Below are 15,918 nucleotides of genomic sequence, written 5' to 3' on the forward strand. Positions count from 1 at the left end.
TCCCATTAGGTCTTAAGTTTATGTTGAAATCTTATTTATCGTATCACGAGCAGAGTTAAGAATGTAGAAAACAAAGTCGTCGTGATAACATCGATCAATCCATTTTTCTACTATTGAAGATAGTCAACAGGCGTCGCGCGCTACCGCATGAAAATAGAATTGTTAAAAAAACAGAATCCATAATTGGTATATTTTTCATATCCTTGAATCGCAATAACCGTTTCCTGAAAATCATGACAGATGACAAGTTAGCGAGTCGTGTTAGCAAAACGAGCTCTTGATGATAATTGATCAGCTCGGACGTGACAGCCGTGACTCTGACACCTGTGCTTCCGAAAAGAAATCACGCGCTATCAAAAAGATAGATCCGAGTATTGTATACCACAACGAACTGACCGTTCGTCTATGCTGTTCAACTTGCCGTGTCTAGAACCAGACAGGGGAGCCGCGTCGAAGCTTGTTAAGGAGTGCGTGCCGAACTGATTCCCAGAATACAATTACCACATTATCCGGTTCCGCTTTCGAATTCCTCATTTTGTCCTTCCAGGCTGGCCCGACGTCGTCCCGCCGCTATTCGTGTTTAAGCATCATCGACTATTACGAACCGCCCGGCTTACTCCTTGAAAGGCGAGATGAAAACCGCATCCTCCTGTTTCATCTAAGAAACGGTAAACTTCGAAGATCTGGCTTTTACAATTTTTACAAATTCTGTCAGATATTTAATAATGTTTACGCGCGTCCGTAATATTCGATAATTTGCGCAATAATTTAGAAAACTTTTCATCCGAAAATTCATATTCTTCTTTTCGAGGTTGCTATCGATCGCCTCTCGTCTTTTTCGCAGGTACTCCATTTTGAAATTACACCATGACGGAAGATTTAGAAATATTACGATTTTTAAAGGACGAAACTTTGATTCTTAAAAGAAACATCGGCGCTAATGGCAAATGGTAAATGTCTTGATAACGTTAACGCTTGAAAATTTGTCATCGGTAGCGCGCGTGTATCTAAACGCGTATATTGAGCATATGGTATTAAGTAACGATTGCATAAGAACTTTCCGAATTTTGTCAAAGGACGAAAATTGCGATTTCCTTGGAGAGGGAACGTAGTTTCGTAGAAACCGTAAAATCAGCCAACAAGCATAGTTATATAGAGCTTCGGTGGTCGAAGCGGCGCATCCCAAAACCGAAGTAACGTTCGAAACTAGTCTTTATTTGTGACTTTGTCCCTTTCTTTGAAATCGGACGAGTGATTAGCGATTACGCTCTGAAAATGGTATATCGGAGGGTGCTCAAATAACTAGGCGGCGTGTCGGTATGTTCAAACGCCAACAAGTAACAGAACCTGGAGCCAGAAGAAAATGAAGTTATTGTCCATAATCGTGGTCGCAAGACAACAATAGATTCGTTGGTGGTCAAAATGCTCTACGTATTAAATTTACAAATCTTAACTTTAGCTACTTCTATGGTAATCTATAACTCATCTCGTAAATAATATATTAGAAGGCAATAATTTAAATATTATGATAGAAAAATAACGATACTTATTGCCGTTATCTCTTAGATGTTATTGTTGTAGTAATTACTTGAAGAAAACACTTACATCTTTTCTTTTGTATATCCGTGACCTGGAGATCGCTGTTACGAAGAGGTCTAGAAACAAAAGGAGCCATAAGTAGATTTCTATTGTTGTTTCTTGTAGCCTTCAGCTAGAGCTATACACCAAGGTTAACTTTTTGCTAATGTCCTATGCTATAAATATATCAACGTGCTCCCTATCATAATTCTATTGTATTGTAACACTGAAAAAGTGAGGATTTGGATCAGCATACACTGTACCTGTACTTATACCTATACTTATTTCAATATATTTTTCTATTACAAGTTCTATTGTACTGTAATACTGAAAAAATGAGGACCAGGGTCAGCATACACTGTACCTGTACTTATACCTATACTTATTTCAATATATTTTTCTATGACAAATTTATCCACTTCCTCTATCAGTCAACCTCAACAGATATAAACGCGTTGACAGTAACAAAAAAAAAATCTCCTATGCTTTTTGTGATCGTCGCTTGTCCAAATTTAATGCAAAAGCGGTTGGCATCGTTAAGGACGTAATATATGTACCGTAATATGGTAACGATCGCGTCGAGCCAACCCACAAGAAGGTAGTCTCGTAATTAACTTAAGCCTAATAGAGCGTTTAGTAGAAGATACTTTGAGGTAGGTCCATTGTATTAGCATAAATCATGGAGGCAAATCTCGGAACCGTAGATGAGCAACAGTTTATCATAGTTCACAAATGAAGGGGTTACCACACTGTTATAAGTCGCTCGTAATTACGACAGTCGATGTTTCAAAGGATTTTCCGCCGTGACGGTCAGTTGTAAACGCGTTAAAATTTTTCTACGCGCCGGATACCTGAACTCCGTTGAATCTCTGAGCGAAAAAAAAAAGAAGAAGAAAGAAAAAGAAAATACAGAGTAGTGGAGCAAAGACTATACATATTACGTATAAACGAGAACCTTATGTCTATTTGTTTAAACGATATAGTAATATATAGAAATCGACATTGTAATTTCGAATATGGTCGATAATTTCAAATTGATAAATATGATTGAGAACATCGTAATTGTCTTTGCCAACTTCGATCGTGAGAATATAAAATTCGGATAAGGATTGAAGCAGTTACCGGTAACATGATACGATGCTGCTTAATATTCAGTATAAAAATTGAATATAGCGTTACCATTGATTGTTGGTAGAATCTGCATGCAGAAGTTAATATGCCTCGGCTACCTGTGTGGTCCTGAATATAAAAACATTACTTTACAGTAGTTTTCAAAGATTCGATACGAGATGAATGGAATGCATCGTTTATTACCTAAGATTATCGTATTTATGTTACGTTAGATTCGCATAATAGCAGTAAAGTGTGTTACGATCAATTTTAATTACTTAATCTTTTATTATATATAATTTTGTCCAGTATGAAAATTATGAAATTATAATAGACTGAAATTTACATAGATTTCAATAACATTATTAAAATATATTCTATCGATACGATCGGAATAATATATTAAGAAAATTACTCTAAACAATATCAGCATATTACTATAGAATTACATAGAATGCTCACTATCGCACGGGTGAACCAGATCGGACCATTCAAAGGAAACAAAAGTTTATAGAAAAATATATTTTCACGTTACCGCCCCTTCGACTGTTTGTCAAATTTCCTTCCCTAAAAACAGATTTTAACCCTAAACGTAGGTAAAACGCAAAGGGAACGCTATTTGGATCCTATGGGATTTCATGGTATCTATTTCCGTAGCATATATCTATGCTCAGCTTCATCTGAGCCCATAAAACCCTCGTTTTTAGATTAAAATCGTTGCGATGGGTAACCTGGTTTCCAGGTTTTGGAGAATACTTAATAATTATACCGAAGGGCAGTCACGGTTTTTAGTAGAAGATTAAGTAGCAAGGAAGAATCGGTGATTAAAAATGTATTAAAAATTTGGAAAACGTCGATGAAGAAAAGAAGGAAAGCGAGTGACTGGGATAAATTCGTTATCGAACAGATTATTAGGAAATTAATTAGAATAATTTCTTGGTATATTTATACCGATAAATAGGAATATAAGATACTCTGTTCACATGTACACGTGCATCGATCATATTACGTATAAGCGTGACAAACCAAATTATATGGATCCTTGCAAAAGATCTCTGCCGAAGCCGAAATCGCTCTGATTAACGTCAATGACGAGATAAATGGTTAAACAGGCCAACGTGTCCAACAAACGTAACACAATGGTGACGCGATACCAACGATTTTTGGCGCTTCAGTAAAACGGACCAAAGCAATTCAACGCCATAGAAATGCTAACGCGCCTTAGAAATTATCAAAGAAGCCGCTCTTGCCAATAATCTACCGTGTCAGATGGAAAAAAACGTTGGCGTATAGCCTCGCGTGCCATACAATTCATTCTTGCAAACTTTCAGAATGTTACAAATTAGTACTTAAAACGTGTACCTTTCTTCTCTTTTCTTCACCGTCTATTCCTCCTATTTTCTTTTTTCCCACAATATTTTAGGAAATTTACCTAACAACGCTTCACAATGGCAGGTCTGTTTGTGAAAATTGACAAAAGGCTTTACCTTTCCATACGAATATTATTATATCGATAGATGTTACTACAATAGTTACGTATATCGGGATATTTTTAATTAATTCGCGACAATAACGAATTTTACGTTAAATAAGGTATTTCGGATAGAATAGCTTAGAAGAGAAAAATATTCGTGACGGTGAAAAGTGAATAGTTAAAAGTTGCAAATTAGCGTTATATCATCTTCTGGTTGGTTCGAAAATCACCGTGTTTATGCAAATTTACCGCCGAAAGGAACAAACAACTTACATTTCAAATTTCCATAATAATGTTCGAGCATGAATAACACAAATTTCCACTTCTGTTATATATAAACAGTTTCGTCAAAGCAATCAACGACGATTCTACTATTTCCCTTACCATCGGTTTATTCCATTCACTTTCCCCATAAAATCTATCAAACTAATATTCCAAGAAATATGTCAACGAATATCGACGTGTAGAACGTAAGCATTCGATCGAAACATCTTTGATATAAAACCAAAAAAAATTGTTTAATAGATTTTACGAACGAAATAAACGGGGAATTGTGATTATAACGAAGAATAAGGCTTGGAGAACGAAGAAAATAAGAACGAAATAAGAAAAAAAGGGAGGAAATACGATACGATTTCCGTGGGTATGAAGGCATGAAAGCTCGCTTCGCGTATTTAAAAAGCGTGACCGTAGCTGTTGAGGTGGTGGTGGCGGCGGCAGTGGTGATGCTGATTATGGCAGACAACGATCGGAAGCAACTTAAGGGCGGGGAAACGGAATCGGGGACTAGCAGCACGCGCCAGCCACACGCCTCGAGTCTTCTTGGGCCTTTTGCCTTCATCCACAGACACGTACACCTGGGACAGTTGGCAAGCGAGAGACAAAACCCGGGAATGTCTACTAGACAGTGTCTGCTTTTCTTCGACGAAAACCGAAAGAATCGAATTAAAAAAGCCAAGTCTTTACACAGAACCATAATATAAAGACAACAACAACGACGAAACACGGTATTTCTTATCTTTTGCCGTATTTTACAAGAACGGACCGGACTTTATTTCACCTGTAGACAAATGTTAAATCCACCAATGGACATATAGCGTATTGATAAGTAGAAATAAAGTCGAGTGTTCTTTCGCTAAACTAATGGGCCTCGTGATACCCATTCTTATGCAGTAAAGTCAGTAATAACGGAAACGTCGTCACAGCGATCTTTCGAGGATACACGATTTCCTCGGATGGTAATTTGGCGGACGGTAGGTAGATTAAACCCTCGAGGCAGCGGGTGCAGCAGCCTGCTTACCGTATGCTCCCCATATGGCTCGTCCTCCCTCGAAAAAGCGACCCGCGTAGGCTCGAGCGCCTTATTCACCCTGCCCTGTTGGCCCACCTTCTCACTACCCTTTACCTGCAAATCCTCGTAATAGGTGCAACTATATTTTCACTACTAATGCTCGTGATTATGCCAAATCACGCTATCATTCGTCCACCACGATAATTCGAAGATCAAAAGCGGATCGATTCGATTTCGATGTATCGAGAACCTGAAAAGGATAAATAAAATAAACCTAAACGAACGTAAAAATATATGAATAAAAGATAAGACTATAGGTATTACGTAGTAATTGAAACGCGATACGCGAGATATTCGTGCATAATATACACGATGATGTTAATGTTACGCAAGCCTAATGCATATCGAATAATACGTTACAAGCATTAGATATTACAAATTGTACGAGAGTATGTAATTTTATTAAGTATAATTTTCTACTCTTTTCGTTCGCATTATACATGTGCCAGTTCGCACGCTGTTCGATCATAAGTCATATTTATCCGAAAATTATAAAGTCGGACAGAATTTATAAGGACGACCCAATTTACGATAAAGGTTCAGATCACTCTGGATAAATGCGAGTTAAGTAGGTAAAGCCGACGGACGCGTTACACCGATCACTGATCAACCTGATCGCACCACCATCACTAACAGTATATGCCTCCTCCGGATGTGGGCGGCGCTGTTTTTGGATAGTCTCGTCAGACGTTATCGTGAATTACTCGTTAATTCGTGAGAACTGCTTAAATTTCCGTTCTTACCTTATATCGATTTAGTATTATAATTTATATACCGGAAACAAATATCCGTAAGACTTTGAATAAGTGCGCTACGCGGTATGGATCTTTCGATCGAACAAAAGTTCTTTTTAAACATTCATCAAATTTATTAGAACGGATTTAGATGAAAACTGTATCGGGCAAATGTATCTGGTGTTTACAATATCGATTCGTAATTTGATTCGTTCAATATTCAGTAACCTGTAACAGATCGAACAAAAACCGGTGTAATTTCCGATTAAAACCAACCTGCCGCCAATTCATTATACGTTTTGTTCCCAACACGTTTTTTTCCTACACGACAAATAACTCGAGATGCGAATCAGTGAAAAAATGCTAGACGAGAAACCGGGAACTGTCGTTGGAAGTTTTTGTTCGAAAAATAAATACCTGCTGATCCAATCTCTCGATAATACATGCGCGTTAAAATAGGTGCGAAGAGCATTTCTGAGACAACACTGCGAAGATCGGCAAACGATTACAAGCTTCTACCTTTCCTTTTTCTTCTACCGCACTACGCGCGTACTTTTTCTTCCATTTTTTCTACTTTTATCTCTGTTTTTCTCGTGGGAATAGGTACGATCAGATTGTCAACGGCATCAGAACCGAATCTTGAAAAAAGAGGAAAGAAAGTTTAAGGAAATTTACTGGCACCTACCTCTTCTAGTGAGATATTCCAGTTAGCTGAAACATACCGAGGCAAAATTCACGGCTTTCCTCTGGGAATGCATAGTCAATGAGAGGATGACGGTTCGCGATAAGATTTACTAAGCTTCGCCTTAGTTGTACTTTTGCTCCTTCTTCATTAGTAAGTTTCTGCTTTATTCACGGAAAGCATAGCCTCGAAAGCTCGTAGCGATTGTTATCATCTTCGTACGAAGTTCCATGCGATTCTAATAGGGCGATTTATTTGTAACACCATTTCGAACGATCTTTCTCGCTGATTAATTTCTGGGGACGATAACGATTTCCACTAATTTTTAACGATGTCTTATCTGTATCTAGAACCATTTCTTGAACCATTAAGAATTTCTAGCTCCGTTATTTTTTTTTTTTTTACGTGTGTTAAATTGTAAATAATTGTAATAAATTCATAAGATAAAAATTGTCGTAAAATATAATTCTTATGCGATTAAACGAAAAAGTGGAAAAATCGTAAATGTGGAAAGTGGTAAATATCGAACGTATTCCATCAACAGTCGTGTTCAAGCTGCTATTACCATCGTGCGTTAAAATTAACAACCTGTTACTGATTCCAATGTTCCAACAGCGCTTACAGGTGTCAACATTCTCGATGAGACATCTGACACCAATGTCATGGTTCTTCATATTCTAAATAGACCGGGTGGTCCTCTCACCTCTTTTGATCCTATCTTCGGACCATCTCGGACCGACAAGCTTACCGCTACTTACTAAAACGACACACGGACGAGGAGCGGATGACTGCGGTGAAATCGTCTGCGTGTAACACGAAAGAATTACACGCCTCGCAAGCGTCCCGCAAGTATCTGATACCAGTTATGCGCTTTTTATCGAAGGAAAAGAAAAGAAAAAAGAAAAGAAAAGTGAAATCATAGTGAAGAAAGAAAAAGTGAAGAAAGAAAAAGATAGTTTCTCTTTTGCAACTTCTTTTTCCATAAAATGAAACAAAAGTACAGAACTGAAAGTTGTTTCCTGAATTTTTTCTACATCGAACGCGTTTACTTGTTGCGCCTGAAAGCCAACATTGGTGGACAAGAGGCGTGTAACGAAGTAAAACGGGACGCTTAATTGTACGCGATCGTCGTTCATTCTGCTTTTCGAATTATTCTACCGGTTACCAGAATGTTTTTACAGCCTTTTACGTTCTCATCGCTGGTACAGCTATAACCGTTTCGAGGGTCGTATTGTAAAGTCATGCCGCTCTCGAGCGGTCACGTGCGCATTGAGCCATCAAGACAAATATATTGAGGAAGAGGCGGTACGCTTATTACAGACGAACGACTCTTTCTCGGCCACAAATCAAATAACATTTTGGTGTTGGTAACAACAGAGACGTAACGTTTATTCGACGATCTTGCTTACATTTATGATTTCTAAAATAAATGCACGTTTCGAAGATATTGAAAGGAAACGGAAGAATTTTGTGAAAGATTCGATACAATTTGACGCTGGCCGATAGACAGAAACGCGACGAATAATTGTTCACGCACATAATCGGCGTTCGATTGTTATTATCGCCGAAAGAAACGAATCGGAGTTGTAGTAAAAATAAAACGTCGGTTTAGGCAATCAGACTACCTACTTTTATACCATGCCTCTGGAAGGATGAACGAATGATATGGACGGTGAAGAAGGGATAAGCCAGAAGAGAAAATTATCCCGTCAGAGTAGAAGGTGAAACGTGTCTCGCACTTACGTCCGCCCACGCTTGCAACTCGTTACGACTCTAAAGGAATTCACAATACACGTTTCGTGACCCTGTCAGCGTTTTACCACCTTTAGTATCTTTACATTGTAATCTGATGATAGCAGACCAGGCCGTAATGTTAACTGGATTGGACTTTAACAAGATACGGTTCCCTCTTATTGCGTACGGAAATTGTATAAAACAAGAAAAAGGTTGGTAATAGTAACTAACTGCGTATATTTTGGCTGTCAGTTAAAGTATTAAAGATTAAGTCATTCGTAATTCAAAAGCTTGCTCGAGTGAACTTAGTTATACGGGTTTTTTACTGAATTAATATTTTACAAAACTAAACTCGTCGTAAAAATTCTCAAAATAAAAATTATTTAGTTGTGCTTACAAGCTTAAATTATTATAAACCTAAATTATTATATATATACATATATTTTTTGTTGTTATAGTAAAGTTTATTTCAATCTATAGGAATTAATTGGTATTCTACTAAAATATGATTTATTGTTTCTATTTGTACTATTAATCGATTTAAAGGCGGAGGAAGGAAACGATTACGGCGAATTTATACCACCGATTCTCCGCCTCTCGACGCATCTTCGGTCGCTTAATCTAATAAAGCAATTAATAACTAATAACTTAATACCGCTCGTCTTCGATAAAGTCCATAATTACATACTCTTTAATTACGTGTATCCTGTGTCCGATCGATTCGGCGTTATTTGATTATCGTTTCGAGAGCATGCACGAATTAACGAAGAGGCGGAACTGTTTGTTTTCGGAAGACTGATTAACCTTGAGCAAGAGTAAATTTATAACTCTGAAATTCTTGATCGGCGTTTGATCAGCCGTTTAGACATCCATATACGTATCTGCCATAGCCTGTGCAACAAAAGTATACAAATGAATAAATTGCAAATTGCTAAAATAGAAGAATACGCATAATGATTAAAATAAAAATAAATCGAATTCCTTTTACGAAGAGAAAAACTCTTACCTTGCTACTTCGAATTCGTTTTATCGTTAAATACCGGGAAAGAAAATAAAGAAATCGAAAGATCGACAGAATCTTCCGTATCTTCTCGACGATACAAATTGACGACTTAAGAATAAAGACGAAGAGGAAGAGAAAAGTTCGAATCTGTGATCCATGAATACGTGTGCCCGAAATGCAACCATAGCCATGTTGATGCGGATTCTCTTGAAAGAATCGTTCGATATAAAAATCTTCTGAAACGTGAACGCGCCGGTTCAACGTGACTCGAAGCACAACACTCGAGCACCAGGACGAGTTCGATCGATTCTCCTTCGAATTTCTAGCCGTACCCTATATATTTAGCATATCCCCCATAACTGACAGCATGTTATTTCACCAACAAATAATACGCAAGAACCATTGTGTATCCGGCGAAGAGCACTTGAGATTGGAGGGCACCCTTAAACGCTTTTAAATACACGCGGAATGGGTAGAAAGGGTGTTGGAGGGCGTCCAAGAGAGAGCCGAGGACAGAGGGTGAACATGGCCACGTAGAAACGTGCGGTCCCGCTACCTGCTAAATTACTACGAACAACTACAGCCGACAAGGAACGAGAAAGAATACTTTCCTCTCGGGACTCCAATTATCGCGCATCGAAAGGTCTTGCTGATGACGAGAACACAACAGATCTAAAGACGTACACGGTATTCGTCCTTTCTTGAACATTGCGATCGTTGCATAAGCGGTTTCCTGTATTTAAAATGCAACAAGTAAAAGTATCTGGACAAGCGATGCATCTACGAGTATTGAAAATAACTATGAAAGAGAGAGAGAGTGAACGTTGATAGAAAAATATTTATAATTTGACGCGATCGAAAATTATATCGTAATATTTATTAAATTGGATAGGAATTCTGTTATAACGTTATAATCGTACAATTTTATGATTATTATTTAAAATTTCTATGCTTCTCCGAATAAACAACTGTAATTTTATTGTAATTATAATTTTATTTAACGTTGCGAGTAAGCAGGTTGTAGAGAACAAGTAGTTAAATACAACAATATGTCGTTAATCGAAGTTCGTAAATAAAACAGGATATACATTGAATTTACGTTATTTGGAATGAAAACGCTCGCATTGTATCACGAATTTTTGCTTGGAATCAGAACCAACGATCTCATCCCATCGTTCAAACTTTGCTCGGCTTTACCTTCCTTCCCTTTCTTCTCTTTTCCTTTTTGTATCTTCCACCAAGATTCTTCGTTTCCTTCTCCTACCTTCCTACGTCGTCCGTTCTCCTATTCTATCAAAACGGTTCCCACGACTTTCGACTGAAACCGAACTACCAACACTTTTGCTTTTTTATCTTTTATCGTATCATATACTACGATCGCGTTTAAGTTATATAAATTAAGTTAAATTAAATTAAGTTAAGTTATATAAATATTCTAATTATATTCTAATTAGTTAACGTTAAACAGAACATGGAAGGAATAATCGAATGGAAAAAGAAACGAATTCTTTCGTTTTACAAAGATTTCGCGCAAGTCTCTCATCTGTTAAACGTTAACTGTCTGATACTAAATATGTTAAAAGATGATGAAGCTGCGTGGATAGCGTCAGATTATGACATCCTAGTATATAAAAGCAAACGTCACATTGAAGCATATCATCCGAATGAATAGGATTGGTATTAGTTGCCATTTAGTAGATATTAGTTGGTAGGATAGACAAGGATAATATGTTTTAATTCAAACGCACCATGGCCGTCGTGGCTCGTTATTCACGCATATATTTCACAAGATTAGGATTCATCAAAACTCTCCTAACTAGCCGGTATCCACGGTCTATCGTGATTTAAGCTTTTGTGCAACTTTCGTCTCTTCGCGACGACTGTGCATCAATTTGTTCAAAAGGAGATAAATAGGTAGAAAGAGAAAAAGATAGTAGGCACATTTTCCTGGATTCAGTCAACTAAATGTATATAAGCCGATTATATTCTTCCCATCGTATTGAATGGAAGGCCAAATTAGAAACTTCAGATAAATTCACGATGCTTCTACGAATGTGTCTACTAATAACTTTGCTTCATTAAGATTTATGATATCATTACTCTGCTATATCTATTCAAGCAGACTTTGGAAAATAAAAGACAATATGAAAAATAAAAGTAAACGAAGCATTTATTTCAAAAATATTTCAAGTACGAAATAACTAAAGAGAAAATGCATTGTTTTAATGCGTTTTTTCGTCCTTGATACGATAATAGATCACGTGGACATGAGAATGAATTCGACAAATTATATTGGCTGAACTGAAGCGAGGAAAAAGAAAAACGGAAGGAGCGATTAACTTTCCTAAAGTTAAAGTTTGAAACTACCATGCACCAAAGGACCTACGTCGAAGTTGAGAAAATTCTGGTTAATTGGCGCCAGAGGGGAAAAATTGATTTCCAGAAGCCTCGAACGACCCACGTAGAAAATAGCTTCGAAATCATGGTGGCCCGAACCATCCCAGTGATTCGTATTACGACCGGGAAAAACAATTTGTACCACCATTTCGTTGAAGAATTTCTCGAAACGTAAACGACAAATAGCAGAAATTGAAAAAATTTCAGAAATGACCATCGCGCAACTGTCTCGCAAGATGTTAAAGAACAAGGTGTCTTACGATTCTCGCTGAAAGTTGGGATTTCGTGCATTTCCTTTCTAAAACTTTCATTAACAATTTCATAGACTCTTAATAGCCGTACATTCGATACGCTACTATCGGTAAATAGCAGAACATCAAAGAAGAGGAAGCTGAAAAAAAAAGAAAAAGATGAAACAATCATGCTTTCTTTTTGAAAACAATCCGCGCATTGAAATAAGCGATACAATGGGCCGTCTGCCGAGGCTAAAGAGTCCTCGTAAAACAACAGTTGATCCAAACCAGAGGAAAAGATTATGGAAGAAGAAAGAAATAAAGAAGAAGAGAGAATGGTTAGAACGTAACAATATGGCACCCTCCTGTGTGATCGAGTGGCTCTCTGATTGAGAGTAAAATTTCATTTTCCTCCTACTGTTAGGTTGCTGCCACTACACCAACTCTGTCAATTTTCGCTCATCGGTAACTTTAATCTCCGATACTTTGTTTTAATAACGACCAATTAATATTAAATAACATCTTGAAAGTGAAAAATGTACACGTGTCTTGAAATTACGTATAAGTGTAATTAAAATATACGTAAAGATTTGAAAGCAAGGGATACCTGTAGAAAATGCACACGTTAGAAGATTTCCGTGTAAATATAAAGGAAATTAAACGAACCTAATTCTTTGACTAACATAAAGAAATTTAACTAGGAACACGATTGTTCTTTTCGCAATTGAAGCACGACACGATTATCGTATTACGATAGGTTGGAATTTTTATGTGGAAACAGATTATCGTGAAAAATTCACGCAAAATAAATTCGAAACTCAGCGTTAAAATCTACCGCCAGTATCCACGTGAGATGTATACATACATTCAACATAAATTACATGGTACGCATTGACGACCTGGCGCCCCACATTCTGACGCTTGCCAAATTTCAACGTTCAACGAACAGTTCGCCAATTCCCAATGATTATCCACTTAAATCCTGAAGTCGCGAGTAATTATGTGAGGGTGCGAGGGTCAATTTGATAATTGCGTTATTCCGTTGCAAATAATTACCACCTTTCTCAAATGCAAATCTTACGTGGCCAGTTTCTACGTTCTTCTTCTCTTAATTGTCTAAAACAAGGCTCATTATTCTCTTCGATAGCAATGCTTGGAAGAGCTATTAATTTGCATTATAAAGGTGTAAATTTCTTCTCTTTTTGTCTCTTCCATGATTTATGCGTTTCTATTTAACCTTAAAGCGACTTGGATCGTAAAGATCTATGTTTATCTAAGAATTTAATAGATACTAAGTATACGCTATTTTTCCTTCGTACTTTAATTTGATTTGTTCCATCCACGTTGCGTCTAAAAGATAAATATCTAAAGACTAAACTATATAATAGAAAAATAATATATAGGAAAACGATATTAACCTATCTGTCTGTGAAATAAACGTTTTCGTATCTCAGATAACTTTCAGGATCTGTTTCTTCTACAAAGATTTCAAATCCTCTTGAAATATAAATGAAATTTCCCAGGCTGTATGATATTTATTTTAAATTATTTTATAGTACATATATTAATATATACATACATAGAAAGAGTGAAGAAGCATGTAAAAGCAACTGCGTTCGGCTGAGGTTAAAGAGGGGAGAAGCACGCGTCTGCCACGCTCCCAGTGTACACACCTGGGACCAGTTGGCCAGCGAGAGAAATCTTTTTCACCCTAAGTACAAACAATATCTAATTATTAACAAATTACGATCACGAAATTGGAAATATTTCAGAAATCTACAAACCAAATCATTATATGTCGATAAGAAATTTCTTGTTATAAACAAACATGCTTTGATCCATCCATCGGTATGTTCGTACTCTGTTGTATTCAGCAAGTTTACACTCTTATCAAAAGTATTACATTCACGGACAATATATTTCGTTCAGGCTATTTATCACAAAGTCAACCATAGAAGTTAGAAACATGGAATCGCCAGGATGATCCAATACTTAATTTTCCTAGTTTTGTGTGTAACAAGGCTCGAGGGAACTCGTACGAATTCATACGACGGAGGAAGTAAAATTATTCGAGCGAATGTCCTTTGAGTTTCGGTGGAAGAGCACCCGCTCGAAGTTCCTTCCTCCACGGGTTTCAAAGATATCGTGCTTAAAAATATATACTTATTATGTGGTGTAACGTAACGTTTCACGGATAGATCGTGTATTATTGAAAAAGTAAATTGTGAAAGACGAGTAGGAAATAAGGTGTATACTTATTTAACGATATAGAATTTCACGGAACATTAGAGAATGCCGAAAACACAGGGCAATGCATAAGCTTAACCATCAAGAAGAAAATCGGCAAACCGCTAATTGCACCGCAAGGTAAATAAAACGAAAACGCCGACAGGAAACTGAAAATAGGCGGAAAACCCGAAGTGGTATTAAAGTCGCATTAAACACATCGGTCGTAACTTCCGGTACATTTCCGAAAATACCGATTTATTCGAAATTAATATATAGGGTGTTTTATTTTTGTCCTGCTAAAGGATATGCCATATTGTACAATTAAAAATAAGAAAAAGATGTTACATAAAATGAAATAAAAATAATTAATGGAAATTTTTAATTTATCTGTATTTTAATACAAAAACAACGAAATTTCTAATTTCCTCGGTGATTTTATGATTACGAGATAAAACATATAAATTAACGAAGAATATAGTTTTGCATAGTTTTGATGGAGGTAGTAACGAAGCTCCTTTGAGTAAACAACTATATTAAAAAAGGAAATAAAAGTGAGCAGCAGGCTGGTGCCGGTTTTGGCGCTCTCTAAAACGCCTGAACCGATGATCATATTCCAGATAACCTGGTTAACCCCTCTAGCCCGTTATTATAATATTTGCCAAGCCAAAACATAGTAATTGCTTATTTGCTCGAGCCCAATTACCACAGCCTCCATATACATCCATGAATTTTTCGTACTACGTGACGAGCAAGATATCTATAGAGCTCGTCTTTATTATTCATTTTAGATGTCTACATCACACTATCGTAATATCTGTATGGTTACGTGTGTCTTCTTTCTAAAATCTTTAAATATCTGTATTTCTACTCTTGAGTTACTTCCCATTGGTAATCTTATCGTAATCATAAATTATAATTTTTTATGAACGAGTAAAAGATTATATCGTATGAGTTTCAATAACCTATGAACGCAAACACATGTATCTCTATATTTACATCGTTCTAAATTTAATTTTGTTAAGCGCGTAATCTTCAATGTACTCACTTAAAGATGATAAATGTATCAACGCATTATAGAAATAGATAAAATAACGTAAAGATTATGGAATCGAATGAACAAATAGTAGTAGTTTTATCTATATTTCATTGCTAACATAATGAGAACCGTAACAATTAACTATTACTAATAATATAATGTTATTTCTCATATAAATAATTTGCTTTATCTTATTTTATTACACGATAAAATTGAATTCATAGTTTCAAATACGTACTTTGCTAGCCGCGCTCGTATCGCTACCGACATCGCGTACTCCTACCTTATTGACTGTCAACGTTATAGCAGTTCTGTTTTAGCCGTCGCTTCGTATCGAAAAATAACATATATATCTGT

General features: G+C 36.6%; 1 long non-coding RNA gene across 8 annotated transcripts; it reads right to left on the minus strand.

Moving 5' to 3' along the window:
• Window positions 1-1,657: 1,657 nt before the first annotated feature.
• LOC138184073 (uncharacterized) lies at window positions 1,658-14,216 on the minus strand. 8 transcript variants are annotated; one of them, XR_011174238.1, is made up of 4 exons: window positions 14,081-14,216; window positions 13,715-14,007; window positions 9,670-13,646; window positions 1,658-9,554 (listed from the first exon to the last, which is right to left on the minus strand). It is a non-coding gene; the product is annotated as an uncharacterized LOC138184073 (long non-coding RNA). The 8 variants fall into 8 exon arrangements; XR_011174239.1 differs by having other exon boundaries at window positions 1,658-9,284; window positions 9,352-13,646; XR_011174232.1 differs by having other exon boundaries at window positions 1,658-6,885; window positions 6,970-13,646.
• Between the last annotated feature and the right edge of the window lie 1,702 nt (window positions 14,217-15,918).

Source organism: Bombus flavifrons, chromosome 10, assembly GCF_040668555.2.
Source record: "Bombus flavifrons isolate JBK064 chromosome 10, iyBomFlav1_principal, whole genome shotgun sequence".
NCBI lineage: Eukaryota > Metazoa > Arthropoda > Insecta > Hymenoptera > Apidae > Bombus > Bombus flavifrons.